The sequence below is a fragment of the Vigna umbellata genome, chromosome 9, assembly GCF_029865625.1.
Source record: "Vigna umbellata cultivar VRB3 chromosome 9, Vumbellata_1.0, whole genome shotgun sequence".
Classification (NCBI taxonomy): Eukaryota; Viridiplantae; Streptophyta; class Magnoliopsida; order Fabales; family Fabaceae; genus Vigna; species Vigna umbellata.
Window position 1 is genome coordinate 43641231 of NC_142173.1, and position 11455 is coordinate 43652685.

Genomic DNA, 11455 nt, shown 5'->3' on the forward strand with positions numbered 1-11455 from the left:
ACAACATGGTTTTACTAATCATGGTTGTGCATCATCAAAAAAGGGGGAGATTGTTGACAGGGGGAGCATAAGTTTAGCTGAACCCACAATCTCAGTGATAACTGTGTTTTTGATGATGACAACACATAATTAATAATAACACATGTATGTATTGTGTTATACATGTAATATGCTTTTGATTATTGTGTTATATCTGTTAAAAGCATATAAGTGAACATTATTGTGTTGATAAAAGCATACCACTGTGATTGATATGTGATTTTATTTGTGTATGCATAACATATGTTTTTAGAGATGAAAAACCACAAGAACTTTTGTGGAACTTTAAAGTGTGGCAAAACAACAGTTTTTAAGTCGATTACATTATGGGTGAAATCGATTAAAACTCGTGGGTTTGCACAAACACTTTACAAGTGTGCTGTGAGATATTTTGAGAAGAAAAGTTTTCAAAAAGTGTGCTAAGTGTTTTCACTTAATCGACTGCATGCAACGTGTACTCAACTAAGTTTGTTGTTGATTTGAAAACTGTTTAAATGTTTGACATAACTGTAACAACGGTCATATTTTTGAATATATTGACCAAGCATTTATGACAAATTGATTATATTAAATGCGTATTCAATTAATGCATTTGACTGCTATTATTCTGTTACAAATGTCAATGTATTCGACTACGTTAATAGCTAAATCGATTAAAATGTGTTTGATGTGTGTAATACTATAAATTGACGTTGATTTGAATTCTGTAAGAACTTTTGGAACTTAACACTTTCATATCTTTCAGAAAACGCTGTGTGATCTTACAAAGGAAAGAAAAGCTCCAAGAACTAAAGATTGACTATGGTGATCAAAGACTTGAAGGTTTCTTGCGATGCAAGGTTAATGGGCTTGAACGTCTGATCTGTCAACAGAAAGAGGTGTACACTGCATGATCAAGAAATATGCAATCGTGAAGATTGACTGGTGTTCCCTATTGTGATTACAGGAAGAAGAACCGTGTTCTTGACTTTGAGACTGGCTCAAAGGGTTTGACAACAGAAGAGGGTGTTCTTGATGCGTGTCTGTATTGTTTACTACCTATATTTAGATTAGTGGGTTAGAGAGGTGTTTTACATTTTGACGTGAGGTCGCTGTAAAAACCTTGTTGTAAAAACCTAGATCTTTATAGTGAATTGGCTTCCAACTCAGGTTAATTGGAAGGACACTGGATGTAGGCTTGGCCAAACCAGTATAAAAACTAGTGTTTGATTTCTCTTATCCTTATCTCTGCATATAATCAATTAATCTGTCATTGCATTCGATTAAGCTTACTATTTCATTACATACAAACTTGCTGGCGTATCAAGAAAAGTTCAAAGACATCCTTCTTTGTGAAAAATATTTTGAAAGTGAACATTTTTACGCATCACCAATTCAAACCCCCCCCCCTCCCCCCCCCTCTCTTGGTTTGAGAAACTAAGGACTCCTTTTTTTAACAATTTAGATATATTTTGTTTCTGTTATAGAAATTTATTGAATTTTTTTTATGACTACTACAAATGGATCGTTGATCCTCGTGGAATGTTACACAAGATGACCAATAATAAGAAGGATGTTGTCATGAAGGAACATGAAGGTTTTAGGGCAAATCATTTGTAAGAGGGAGGAAAAGATAGCAAAGCTCCTAGCCATAGCCAAGTGCATACATTAAGATCGGCTTTATAAGTGGTCTCCAAGTTTCTCGTTTTTCTCTTTTGTGAGACACATGTTCTTGCCACTTGGCAAGAAAATGTTGGCTCATGTGTCTTCTTTGGTTTCCATGTTTGAAGAATTAGAGTTTTACTCCCCTTATCTTGATACATATAGATGAGAGGAATCTCCCATCAAAAGGTGGGTCCGACTCAACCTAGCATGAGGTGTTTCTGACTCAACTTAAGCCAAGGTGAATGCAACTTAAATCAACTTGAGGTGGGCTCGACCTTACTCAGCTAGAGGTGGGCTTGACAAGATTCTGCTAGAGGTGTGGGTCTACATGACTCTATCAAAGATGGTCTTGACACAAGTCTACCACAAGTAGGCTCGACACAACTCTACTAGAGGTGAGCTCGACATAACTCTGCCAAAGGTGGGCCTTACATAAACTGGCCAAAGGTGGGTTTGAATCAACTTACCATGAGATGGACCTAACATGAATTTTCCCAAGATGGACTTAATTTTGCCAGAGGGGGGCCTGACTCGACTTGACTAAATGTGGATCAAACTTAACTCTACCTAAGGTAGGCCTGATACAACTAAGTTCCCACTCTACTTAGTTAAAAGTGGGGTCAACCTGATTCAGCCTGATGTGGACGCAAACTAACTTTGCCCAAGGTAGGCTCGACTATACTTGCCCTAAAATGGCTTCGAACCAACTTAGCCTAAGGTGAGTCTAATATAACTCGACTCATATAGATTTAACTTGGTCTTAGGTGGACCTAACCTAGCTAATTTGAGGTGGGATTAACTTTACACAATATAATGTGGGTCTATTAGGACTCGAGGATCTAAGTTTATTTCGATTTGAATCAACTCAGTTTAATGCAAACTTGACATGCCACAACTCAAGATGGGTCTTACTCCACTTGCCTTTAAGTGTGTCTGACTCAATTGAGGTGAGTCTGATTCTACTTGGCCTGATATAAAGCTAATTAGAATGTCTCAAGATGGGTCTAACTTGACTCAAATTTATCAATTTAAGTGGACTTAAGTGAGTGTTACTCAACTTGGTCTAAACCTCAACCTAAAATGCACCCAATGCGAATAAAACATCTTAATCTAAAAAATATTACATAATTAATAACAAATATATCATTTGAGCAATAAAAATTGGTAAAAGAAGAAAACTTCAATAAAAATAAAATAATAGAAAAATAATATTATAAAAGATAAATATAGTAAAAAATTACCCAAATAGTTGACTGTTACTAAAATAATAAAAATATAATAGTTTATAAAAAGACTTTAGGTAACCTACTACTCTTGTAATTTTGTATAAAACAGCCCTTTCCTGATTGGACAAACTTTTGCCGGGGTTTACAACTAGAGCATGCGATTTTGGTATTTTTTTTCTTACTCCAGTTTGTTTTATCCTTCATATGGTTTCTATCAGTAAGCAACAGTGTCAAGAGCTTATAATCCAAACATGGACTCCCATTCTGTGCGGCTAATTGATCGGTATCATTTGGCTACAAAAAAACGTTAATGCATTGCATACATTCCATAATCAATATATAATTTTCGTTGTACAACTCTTAAAGTGTCAAAAGAAATATTAGAAATTCCGAATACGTTGAGTACAAAGGTTCTTTTTCTGGTACTAAGTTGCTTGGTTTTTCATTTTCCTTCAGGCACGTCTTCGTTGGTGCGAATGCCATTATGCAATCATCATGATGCCTCCGCCTTGCTTAGGTTCAAAAACCTCTTTCTTGTTGTCCAAACTGACGCAGGTTCGTGTGAGTCTAGAACTGGAGTGAGTTGTGATCCAAAGACAGAATCATGGAGGAATGGCACGGATTGCTGCATGTGGGATGGGGTCAGTTGTGACAAGAAATCAGGACACGTCATTGGGTTAGACCTTAGCTGCAGTTGCCTTGAAGGTTCATTTCATCCCAACAACACTCTCTTCCAACTCACTCACCTTCAAACACTCAACCTAGCTTTAAATGGCTTTTACGATTCTCCAATGCCTTCGGAATTTGGTAATCTTCTAGCTCTTACTCATCTAAACTTATCTCTCGATTCGTTTACCGGAGTTATTCCTTCCAAATTCTCTCACCTCTCGAAATTAGTCTCGCTTGATCTCTCTACCAACGATGAAATGACAATTGAATCAGCAACCCTGGAAAAGCTCATTGTAAATGCAACTCATTTAAGGGAGCTCACTCTTGATAGACTAGATATGTCTTTGATTAAACCCAGTTCTCTGTCTTTGTTACTTAATTTTTCATCCTCTTTGGTCTCTCTTGGACTTCAAGGTACCCACTTGCAAGGGAAGCTGGAAACTAAGATACTCTGTTCACCCAATCTTTCAACACCTTGATCTGTCTGATAATCCTGATCTCGAAGGTGAACTTCCAGAGTTCATTTGGAGCACTCCTCTTAGATATTTGGCCATTCGTCATACCAAATTTAGTGGCGAGATTCCATTATCACTTTCAAATCTTCAACATCTCACTTACATCGATCTTTCAGAAAATAATTTCAGAGGACCCATTCCTCAATGCGTGGGCAACATCTCACAGTTAAACTATCTGGTCCTCCGTTCGAATAACTTCAGTGGTGAGATTCCATCCTCTCTTTTCGACCTTCGGCATCTTATTCATTTAGATCTTTCAAAAAATAATTTTGATGGTGAGATGCCCAATTTGTTTGACAAGCTAAGCAAATTAGAAGTTTTTGATCTTTCTAGAAACAACCTAGTTGGCCAATTGCCATCATCGTTGTTTGAGCTGACACAGCTTAGTTATTTAAGCCTTTCAGTGAATAAATTGGTCGGAGAAATATCAAATAAAACCAGTGGACTTTCTAATTTAGCTACTCTGGATTTGTCCGATAATTCGTTGAACGGAACAATTCCATGTTGGTGTTTGAATTTGTCCTCGTTAGTTTACTTACGCCTTGATGGGAACCAGCTTACCGGGTCAATTGGAGAATTCTCTACCTATTCATTGGAAGTTTGTGATCTATCTTATAACAATTTTCAATCTCTTAGTGGTGGCACTGTTAAAAGTTTCCCAAAATCCCCTGCCCAACCTTATTCTCTTGATTTAAATCTTTCCAACAACTAAATTCATGGAAGGATTTCAGAAGGTTTTAATCATATGACGGAGACTTTGGTTTCTTTAGATCTTTCTCATAACTTTCAAACATCGGTTGGGAATCTCTCACTGTCGAGTAAGAATATGGTTTACGTTGACCTAAGCTTCAATATGTTGGAAGAAGATATTCCTGTTCCCCCATCTACCGTTCAATTCTTTTCTATCTCAAACAATAAATTGATTGGAGACATCTCTTCGTCTCTTTGCAATGCAAGCTCCCTTGTGACACTCATCTTGTCTCACAACAACAAGAAAGTAAATATGAATACACTTTTGATCAATTGAAGAAAAACACAAAGATGAATGGATGATATTGAAAATGACATGAATATGTTGTTGGGGTTTAGATTTCACCTAGTTTACTCATATGCATATATGAATTCATCTTTTTCATTAATTTTAATATCATTTTCTAAATTACTTAAAACCCGATGTCTCGACGAATAAAGTCTATCCTTAATTACTAGATCACAATGTCTTGTATCCCTAATAATTAATTCTGCATTACGATTAGAAGCTTAAGATAACGAAAACTCATATCCCCATCCCTGAGCAATACTGCTTTTGGGAGAAATTCTCCAGATCTAGGTTTCCCCGTATGTGTCCATATCACGAAAACCAATAATCATGTCATGAATGAATTAAACATAACAAGCATAGAGCAAAGAAGAATAACCCTAACAATTAATGAAAGAAGCAAATATCAATTAAAACCAATTCAAATATATGAGAGTTCACAAGGTTACATCATCCCCCAACAACAAATTGAATTTAGTTCCCATTTGTCATGGAGAAACTAGATGAACAATGGAATAAGAATGAAAGATAAACCCTAAAAGCCGAAGAGGATAACTTCTACATCCACTTCTGCCTCCAGAGAGTTGGAAAAATCTGAATTTGTGTCAATTCTATCAAAAGATACTCCCTCTAGGACATCAAAGTCCTTATATACAGCTGATCTAGATCATGGGCCAACGTCACCAATGCTCAACGCCCCTACTTAGGGCGCCCATGCGAGCTTGCGAGAAACCTGGCGCTCAACGCCCCTAAAAGTGCGCCCAAGCTTTGTGCGATACATGAAACTTGCGCTCAGGGCCCCTTTCTGGCGCTCAACTTCATCTTGACTTTTCTGCACTGCGTCTTTTCCTCTTTTCTGCATTCCAACTCCTTGGTACCTTAACTCCTCTTTTAAATTATTTCAATAACCTACAAAATCAAGGGAATTTAGTGATAAAATCATTAATTATACCCTCTACTCACTTATTCACAAAACTAAATTAAAAACATGACTTCAAGCAAGCTTCTAAGTCAAAAAGGGTTGATTTAGTATCAAAATTGCATCATAAATAACGGTATATTCAACCGTTATCACAACTTCAAACTTGAAACTTTGCTTGGCCTCAAGCAAAATGTAACTTGGCTTAAACAAAATAATCATACTACAATGGTCAAGCACATCAAAAATCATTTTCCTCTAGGACAAGTAAATCACTCATGTCTGCTCATCAAAGAAAGATTAGTCAAGATATAATGATGTTTTAGCCAATCAAGCTTCAACTATGGTGCTCACATAATCAAGACATACACAACAGATGCAACAACCTTATGAGTGATCACCAAGCAAACAGAATGTTACCCTATGTGCATGGAACTATTCCTCACCAAAGACAATGTTTCACTCCAGCACTCAAAAGTGTTTCACTCAAACTCAAAGGTGTAAAGTGAGGTGACACTCTTACACTCTACCATCACAATGTCACATGAATCAAATTTGTCTTTCATTTAACCACATATCAAACATACTTACAAGCAAGTTATCATCACAAGGACTTTTTGAGGTTTGTATTGAGGCTAGGCTAAGAAGAAAATTGGTTTTTCTAGACAACAAAATCCTTGAGTTAAGAGAGTGCACAATTTATTTATTCACATTAACAATAATCTTTCTTTCTTCTTTTATGTGAGAAACCAATCTTCAATTCATTCCCAACTTTCCTTTCATTGAGCTTAACCTTTTCTTTTCTTTCTTTTCTTCTCTTTTGCTTTTTGCTTTTGCTCAATGTTGTTTAATGAATTTCACAAAGTTCTTTCCGGTTTCTCACAACCCCAAACTTGAACTATTCTCCATTACCACATACACATACTCTACTTAACTCAACGTAAGGATTTCAACAAAGGGGTTCATTCAAAATTCAAATTTAGGCTCAAGGTTCAAAGGTTAGAGAAAAACATTGTTCTTTGTTGGGTTCATATATTGGCATTGGCTTATAAGGGAGAAGAAAACAAGGCCTTGATCATGTGTAACAAGCAAGCAAGTGGTTCAATCATAGAAACTTAGGCAAACTCAATCATGCTTCCAAAGCAATAACATTCAGTCAATCAAAAATTCTGGAGTCCAAACTCTCACAGGATAAATCAAGTTCCACAATTTAATAACATCCTGCCCAGCAAATTAATCACAATTGAAATCATGCATCACATTTTAACAAAACTATGAGCAACAACCATCTATGCTTAAAAGCCTCACCAATCATTAACTCAACATGCATCATAGAACAATAGAGCAAACACAAGAATATTACTCATCACATCATATCAAACCATTGCAGCACAATTCATTAAACCAAGTACATAAGCACTAAAACAACAACAAAATAAACAAAATTCAAATAAAGCAAAATAAATCCTGATCTAGTAGCATCCATCAGTAGATGTCTAGTAGCATAGCATCCATCAGTAGATGTTCAATCTCGTAGCATCCATCAGTAGATGCTATCATCTAAATCATCCTAACATCCATAAGTAGATGTTATCATTTGAGTCCTCCTAGCATCCCTTAGTAGATGTTTTCCAGCATCCATCAGTAGATGTTGTCATTACTGCAAAGCAAAATCAAATCCAAACCATACAAATAATCAATTAAAAAGAAAAAGTCAGAAACTGGGTTGCCTCCCAGTAAGCGCTTCTTTAATGTCACTAGCTTGACGCCATAAAGTTCAGTTTTGACTTTTTGATGTTGGTGTTCCTCTTGCTTTCATCACACCAACTTATCTTCAGCAACTTCTTGTTCACCATCTTAACTCTTCTAGAATATGGAGCTTCAATCTCAATAACTCCATTTGCTTTAATCTCCTCACAACCTATAACCTGTTCTTGTACTTGACTGGTTGCCAGGTTTGAATTCCTCATCTTCACACACCAAGTCTTGATGAACTATCTTCTCTTTAATCTCTTTCTCCTCTTCCTTTACTTATGAAAAGAAATTATTTTTACCTCTCTTGACTGAGTCAGCAGCTTGCTCAAATACACTAGTCTTTGACAAATTTTCATCTATAGCTTTTGGACTAGTCTTCTTCACTTGAATCGGCTACTCATCATTAAAGACATCGAAAGTCACCTCTTCATCTTGGTCTTTAAGCATTAGAACTCCATCATCTATGTTGATGAAAACCTTAAATGTCTTCATGAATGGCCTTCTAAGAATGATAGGAATCTTCAAGTCTTCCCCCATCTCCATCACTACAAAATCCACCGGGAATTTAAGTTTGTCAACTTGGACCAGAACATCTTCCACTACACCATAGCGATTCTTGGTAGATCTATCCGCCATTTGCCACACCATCTTAGTAGGTTTAACCTCAAGATCATCAATCTTCTTTAGCACAGATAAGGGCATCAAATTGATGTCGGCCCCTAAAAGAAATAGAGCTTTCCCTACGTCACAATCCTTAATAGTCCAAGGAATAGTAAAAGTTCCCTCATTTAAATATTTCTTCCTTTTTAGGAACTTCTTCAAAAAATTTGGATACGCAGGGATTCGGTGCAATGCCTCGGTCAATGGAATAGTAATCCCCAATTTCTTAAACATCTCCTTAAAACACCCTAATTGTCTCTCTTTTTCCTTTCTAGAGTAATCTTTACGGTAAGGAAGAGCTTTCTCAATTTTTCTCTCTTTTCTCTCGCCCTCTTCTTCTTCTTTTCTTTCTCCCATTTCTTTCCTCTCAACCTCACTTTCTTCTTCTTCTTCACTCAACACATCTTTTTCTTCTCTCTCTATTTTTCTCTCTTCCAACCTCTCACTACTTATGCTCATAATAGCATTACATTCCTCTTCAGGGTTAACATCAGTATTAGCCCCAAACTGCTTTTCAGATTTCTCCTCCAACTTTTTAGCCAATTGGCCAACCTGTATCTCCAAATTCCTTATAGCAGCTTTAGTGCTTTTATGATTGGAGATAGACACTTGCATGAGTTGTTGGAGTGTCTCTTATAACTTTGCAGTTCTTTCAGATAAGGAGGGTTGTTGTTGCCATTGTTGTTGTTGTGGTCTATTGAATTGTCCAGCTTGCCCTTGACCCATACTTGGGTGAGGTTTCCATCCTTGGTTGTAATTACCTGGACGAAATTGATTACCTTGACCCATAAAATTGACTTCCTCTTGGGTCATTTCTAGCATAGCACATTGACCATTAATATGATCTCCACCACACAACTCACAAAGTTGTTGTTGAACTTGAGAAACATTCTGCAACTCCTTTGGCAATTGAGAGATTTTCTTCATCAAAGCCTCCAACTATTGAGTCATAATCTTATTTTGTGCCAACAGAGCATCTTGAGATTGTAATTTTAGAACTCCTTTTTGTTGAAGTAGAGTTCTTTCACTATGCATCTCATTATCATTTGTAGCCATATTTTCAATCAACTCATAGGCTTCCTCTAGAGTCTTGCACTTGATATTACCTCTAGTTGAGGCATCTAGCATCAATTTAGTTTGTGAGCTTAGACCTCCAAGGAATAGAATGACTACTATAGGTTCATCAAAACCATGAGTGGGCGTCTTTCTCAACAAGCCATAATTTCAGGTAGGGCATGGATGAAACATTAGGGCAAGCATAGGACCAATTTAAAGGCTTGTTGAGAAAGACACGCACTCATGGCTTTGATGAACATACAGTAGTCATTCTATTCCTTAGAGGTGTAAGCTCGCAAACTAAATTGATGCTAAATCCCTTAGTTGGAGGTAATATCAAGTGCAAGACTCTAGAGGAAGCCTATGAGTTGATTGAAAATATGGCTACAAATGATAATGAGATGCCTAGTGAAAGAACTCAAATTCAACAAAAAGAATTTCTACAACTACAATCTCAAGATGGTCTGCTGGCACAAAATAAGATTATGACTCAACAACTGAAGATTTGAATGAAGAAAATCTGTCAATTGCCAAAAGAATTGCAGAATGTTTCTCAAGCTCAACATCAACCTTGTGAGTTGTGTGGTGGAGATCATATTAATGGACAATGCACCATGCAAGCTATTAACCAAGAAGAATTATATTATATAGGTAATCAAGGATGCCAAGGTAACTACAACCAAGGGTGGAAACTTCAGCCAAGCATGGGTCAAGGGCAAGCTGGGCAATTCAATAGACCACAACAACAACAGTGACAACAATAACCTTCACTATATGAAAGTACTGCTAAGTTAGAAGATACACTCCAACAGTTTATGCAAGTGTCTATCTCCAAAAATAAGAGCACTAAAGCTGCTATAAGGAATTTGGAGATGCAGGTTGGTCAACTAGCTAAGAAGTTGGAGGAGATGCCTAATTGGAGTTTTGGGGCTAATACTGAAGTTAACCCTAAGGAGGTGTGCAATTCCGTTATGACTAGAAGTGACAAGATGTTAGTTGAGAGAGAAATTGAGACAAAAGAGAAAGATGAGTTGAGTGTGAAAGAAGAAGAAATGAATAAAGAAAGAAAAGAAGAGGGTGAGAGAAAAAAAGGTGAGAAAGATGAGAGGAAAAAAAAGGAGAAGAGGAAGAGAGAAAAGAAAAGAAGAGAAAAGAAAAGGAGCGAGAAGAGAGAGAAAAAGGAAGAGAAATTGAGAAACACCTTCCTTATCCAAAGAATTTTTCAAGGAAGGAAAAAGAAAAGCAATTTAAGTGATTTATGGAAATTTTCAAGAAATTGGAGATTAATGTACCCTTCTTTGAGGCACTTCAACAAAAGCCTTCATATGCAATTATAATCTTTCCTTTTAGGTCTGGAAGTAGAGAAGACTGTCAATAGTAGATGAAGAAGGCAAATAATGAAGAGAAACTAGTTCCTCAATACTCTGTGCATGAAAATAATGAACCCTACCTCGGGAAACCAGGGAAATTCAAGAACAAGTTATGGGTGATTAAAGATATTAAAGATAATCGAGTTATTGAGATTGAGGCTCCTTATTCAAGGAGAGTAAAGATGGTGACTAGGAAGCTGTTGAAGTTATGTTGGTGTGATGAAAGAGAGAAAAGCACCAATATGAAAAATTCGGATTGTGCTTAATGGTGTTAGGATTGTGACGTTAAACAAGCGCTTATTGGGAGGCAACCCAATTTCTGACGTTTTCTTTTTTGATTATTTGTGTGGTTTGGATTTGATTTTGCTTTGTAGTAATGACAACATCTACCGATGGACGCTAGACAACATCTATTGATGGACGATGGACAACATCTACTGAGGGATGTGATAACGGTTGAAAATACTGTTATCTGTGATTCAATTTTGATATTAAATCAACCCTTTGTTACTTAGAAGCTTGCTTGAACTCATGTTTTTAGTTTAGTTTTGTGAATAAGTGAG

General features: G+C 36.6%; 1 pseudogene; it reads left to right on the forward strand.

Moving 5' to 3' along the window:
- Nucleotides 1-3185: 3185 nt before the first annotated feature.
- Nucleotides 3186-4805, forward strand: LOC148193644 (receptor-like protein 6; annotated as a pseudogene).
- The last annotated feature ends 6650 nt before the right edge of the window (nt 4806-11455 follow it).